The sequence below is a fragment of the Megalopta genalis genome, unplaced genomic scaffold, assembly GCF_051020955.1.
Source record: "Megalopta genalis isolate 19385.01 unplaced genomic scaffold, iyMegGena1_principal scaffold0051, whole genome shotgun sequence".
In the NCBI taxonomy this organism is placed as follows: domain Eukaryota; kingdom Metazoa; phylum Arthropoda; class Insecta; order Hymenoptera; family Halictidae; genus Megalopta; species Megalopta genalis.
In genome coordinates this window covers 222,501-227,500 of record NW_027476120.1, presented here as the reverse complement: position 1 = coordinate 227,500, position 5,000 = coordinate 222,501, and the positions used below count along the sequence as shown (strand labels likewise).

General features: G+C 58.0%; 1 pseudogene; it reads left to right on the top strand.

Annotated features, from left to right (window-relative positions):
* LOC143261394 (large subunit ribosomal RNA) overlaps positions 1-5,000 on the top strand; it is a 10,742-nt pseudogene that overhangs the window by 2,111 nt on the left and 3,631 nt on the right.

The following is a 5,000-nucleotide window of genomic DNA, read 5'->3' as shown; positions in this document are numbered from 1 at the left end:
AAAAACACCCATTGGGCGAAAGGGAATCCGGTTTCTATTCCGGAACCCGGCAGCGGAACCGCATACCATTCGGGCCCTCGTAAGAGTGTTCGTCGGGGTAACCCAAAATGACCTGGAGACGCCGTCGGGAGATCCGGGGAGAGTTTTCTTTTCTGTATAAGCGTTCGAGTTCCCTGGAAACCTCTAGCAGGGAGATAGGGTTTGGAACGCGAAGAGCACCGCAGTTGCGGCGGTGTCCGGATCATCCCCTCGGACCTTGAAAATCCAGGAGAGGGCCACGTGGAGGTGTCGCGCCGGTTCGTACCCATATCCGCAGCAGGTCTCCAAGGTAAAGAGCCTCTAGTCGATAGATTAATGTAGGTAAGGGAAGTCGGCAAATTGGATCCGTAACTTCGGGATAAGGATTGGCTCTGAGGAGCGGGGCGTGTCGGGCTTGGTCGGGAAGCGGGTCTGGCTGACGTGCCGGGCCTGGGCGAGGTGAACGGCTCTCGTGGCTGGGATCCGAGCTCGGTCCCGTGCCTTGGCCTCCCGCGGATCTTCCTTGCTGCGAGGCTTCCGTGGCGTTTCCCATCGGTGCGGTCGTCCTCTTCGGCCGCCATTCAACGCTCAGCTCAGAACTGGCACGGACTAGGGGAATCCGACTGTCTAATTAAAACAAAGCATTGCGATGGCCCCCACGGGTGTTGACGCAATGTGATTTCTGCCCAGTGCTCTGAATGTCAACGTGAAGAAATTCAAAAAAGCGCGGGTAAACGGCGGGAGTAACTATGACTCTCTTAAGTGAGAGTTATAGTTGCAGGGACGGTGATGCGCAATATAGACCTCTTGTTAGGTCCATTAGCCTCTCCCGTCCAAGTCTTCCCCACCTCCCATAGGTACCTGCCGGGTCATGCCAACGGGGTTCAGGCGAAAGGCTCGCTTTAAGGGCCTTCGGGCCCATGCACCTGCCCCCCGCCTTCGGGCCGGAGCGAGTTGGCGACACGATTTATCGTGTCGTCCGGGGGAGGGTGGAGCTTTTTAGCTCCCCAGTGCGGCGGGCTGCCACCCCGTCGCGCCGGTTTTTGTCTACAGGCCCAAATAAAAGAGAAGGAAATTATAATCTCCGGCGAGGGCCTCGGCTCGCCGGACCTGTAGACGAGGCCGTGGCAGCCGCGCCGCCGGTTCCTGCCCCACCGCGGCCTCCCGCCCCCGCCCCAGCCTTTGTTCCACCGATCCCAATTCCACCACCGACCATCAGTGGTATAGATCCAGGGCCCTCCGGGGCGCGCGTCCCGCTGTCCGGCACATTTATGTGTCCGGATTGTTGCCGCACCTTCCCCTCCAAGATTGGATTGGGGGTGCACCGACGTCGCATGCATCCGGACGAGATGAACGCGGAAGTCGACATTGAGCGAGTCAAAAAGCGTTGGAGCGCTGAAGAACTGCGCTTGATGGCGAGGGAGGAAGCACTTGCCGCCACCAGGGGAGTACGGTTCATCAATCAACACCTGATGGCCGTGCTCCCCATGGGACGCACCCTTGAGTCAATCAAGGGTGCGAGGCGTGGAGTGGACTACAAAAATCTTGTAGCCCAAGCGCTCCACGCCCTCCAGGTGGCGGATCACCAACCAGGTGATTCCTCCCTCCGTTCCGACACGGTTGAGATCCGTGATGATCCGCCGCGGAACGAGGATGTGATGGGTCCAACACCATCTGCGGACCCATCACACCTGCCATCACCTCGCTCAATGCAGGGGAGTGAGAGCCCGCATGATGGATTTCGGGCGGCTATCCGGGAACTCCTTCCCGAGGTCGTCCGTATCCAGGGGTTCGGCGCACTCGCGCTCGTTGGAGTCGCAAACAACCTCCTCCACGGGCGCGATGTTGCTGCCGGACTCCATGCGTGGCTCCAGGGAGTTTTCCCTGCTCCTCCCCTGAGACGACCGCGACCTCCTTGTCCGGATGCATCCATCAGGGTGTCGAAGAAGCGGCAGCGTCGCCGGGATTATGCCCGCGTGCAAACGCTCTTTAAGACAAATATGTCTAGAGCGGCCAGGGAGATCCTCGACGGGGGACCTGGGACACGTTCCCCAGATGTCGCGGCCATGGCTGCGCACTGGGGACCATTCGTGTCCCAGGAGTCCACCCCCGTCGAGCAGTCTAGGCGTTTACCATCAACGCCCTCCCTGGCGTACGTGTGGCACCCGGTGACCTGTGACGACGTCACGTCTGTCACAGTTGCCAATTCTTCGGCACCCGGTATTGATGGCATCACGGCGAGGCAGTGGAAGGCAGTTCCGACGAGCATCAAAGCCGTCTTCTTCAGCGCCGTGCTCGCATCGGGTGGTTTCCCTCCGGAAATGCTAATTAGCCGGACCGTGTTCGTTCCCAAGAAGGATGGGTCTTCTGACCCAAATGACTTCCGCCCACTAAGCATCGCATCGGTCATCGTTCGCCATCTCCACAAGATCCTGGCCAAACGTCTCCGTGCGGCCAGGCTTGTGGACGTTAGGCAGCGATGCTTAGATGATGGGTGCGCGGAGAATATAGCTGTGCTGGCTTCGCTGCTCGAAGACGCGCGGAGACGTCTAAGAGAGATCCATGTGGTCTCATTAGACGTCGCCAAGGCGTTCGATGCGGTGAGCCATCACGCTATATCCTCCGTGTTGGGACGAACCGGTCTGCCGGAGGGATTGGTTAGCTACACCACCCGGCTATATGCGAATAGCACCACGGTGTTTGAGGTTGACGGCGCTCGTTCGGAGCCCTTCCACGTAAGCAGGGGTGTGAGGCAGGGGGATCCCCTCTCCACACTCCTGTTTTGCCTCGTCGTTGATGAGGTACTAAGATCGGTACCTAGCGACGTCGGTTACGAGATCGAGGGCTGTCGGGTGAATGCGTTCGCATACGCCGACGATATAGTCCTCGTCTCGTCGACCAGGTTGGGTATGACCGCAGCCCTACGTGAGGTTGAGGCCCGGGCTAAGGAACAGGGGCTCTCGTTCAATGCACGCAAATGCGTGAGTCTCTCCATCGTGCCTGCCGGTAAGCAGAAGAAATACAAGGTCCTGGTCGATCCCCAGTATCGTCTTGCCGGTGGCGAGGAGATTAAACAACTCTCGCCATCCGAGCAATGGCGGTACTTGGGGGTCGATTTCAGGCCTGTAGGACTGAAGCGAGCCGGCAGTGTACTTAACACCGAGATGGAGAGACTAACGAGAGCCCCCTTGAAGCCGCAACAGCGGCTCAAGATACTGAGATCGTTCCTTATCCCGCGGTTCTACCATGCGCTTGTTCTGTCGGGGACAACCCTAGGGAAACTTAGGGCCCTCGACAGGCAAGTTCGCGTGGCCCTCCGTAGGTGGCTGCGGCTCCCGCACGATACCACCGTTGGATACTTCCGCACTCCGTGCAGGATGGGAGGCCTCGGCATCCCATCCTTTGCCACCACCGTACCGGGACTCATGTACACGCGCCTAGAAAATCTGGCGGCCTCCTCCTCTCCAGCAGTGAAAGCTATTGCCGGGTCCAGCTGGGTCGATAAACGACTCAGCTGGGCCCAGCGGGCCCTTGTGAGGGACGGCATTATGCTGTCCTCCAAGGAGCTGAGAGAGGAGTGGTGGGCTAACCGCCTGTTCCGGTCGGTGGATGGTAACGAGCTACGTGAGTGTGGGAGGTCCAACCTTTCCAACTGGTGGATCGATGCGGGATCCTACGGCATACCCGGACGGGACTATGTCCAATATCATCACGTCCGGGTTAACAGTCTACCCACGCGGATACGCACGTCACGTGGTATCCGTCGCGAGACCAGAGAGCTGCAGTGTCGGGCGGGCTGTCGGGCAACCGAGACGTCCGCCCATGTTATTCAGGCATGCCACCGTACGCACGGCGGTCGCATTAAGCGACATGATGCCGTGTGTGCGGTGTTAGCCTCTGGTCTCCGCGACGCGGGGTGGACTGTTGCCGTAGAGCCTCGGTTCCACACATCGTGTGGACTGAGGAAACCCGACCTGGTCGCTACAAGGTGCGGCAACATCAGCGTGATAGACGCGCAGGTGGTCAGCGGAGCAACATCATTGGACGACCATCACGAGAGGAAGAGGAGGTATTACTCGGAGAATGCTGATATTGTTCGCCAACTAGCGGACAATGCACGCATTTCTCCGAGTGATATCTCCTTCTCCTCGTGCACACTCTCCTGGCGGGGAGTGTGGTCGTCCAGATCTGCTGACTACCTCCTGGATCTTGGGCTCCCTAGGAGGTTACTCTGTGGTATCACCACTAGGGTCCTCCAGGGAAGCCACACTAATTGGGTTCGGTGGAACAAAATGGCTGGGCTGTGTGGGCGGGTGGGGCTCCCGCGGGTTGGGGTTGGGTAATCGGTGGTGGGGCGCTATTGCGCCTTTATATCCTTGGGTTACCCGTCCCCACACCACCTTAATGACGGGCAATATGCCACTTTCTGCAGCCAAAGTTGCTGTTGGGGGGGGTTTTAGCCGGTAGTCCGGAAACGGGAGTCCGGCACACCCCTCTCTGACAACAGAGGGAGTGCATAAATGCATTTCCCCCCCTAGGCAAAAAAAAAAAAAAAAAAAAAAAAAAAAAAAAAAAAAAAAAAAAAAAAAATAGCCAAATGCCTCGTCATCTAATTAGTGACGCGCATGAATGGATTAACGAGATTCCCATCTGTCCCTATCTACTGGCGGTGGCGGTCTGTGGCCACCCAGGGCGGGAGATAACCCCCGAACTAGCCCTCGCGTAGGAGGGTTGATCGGCCGAGTCGATGGGTGTATCGGCGATGAAGGCATTAGAGACCGTCAGTGCGTCGTACATGTAGTACTTCGCATAATGGCGAGGCCCTGATTTAGCATACGGGCTGTGGCGTGTTCTTTGTACAGCACTGTATGTGCTGTATGACTTCCGACTGGGGAACTGTTGTCACTCGTGGCATCAGTTCCCCAGTTTACGTTAAACGGTTTTTCAGACCGTTTTTCGTGGGCGGAACACGCCACTAGACA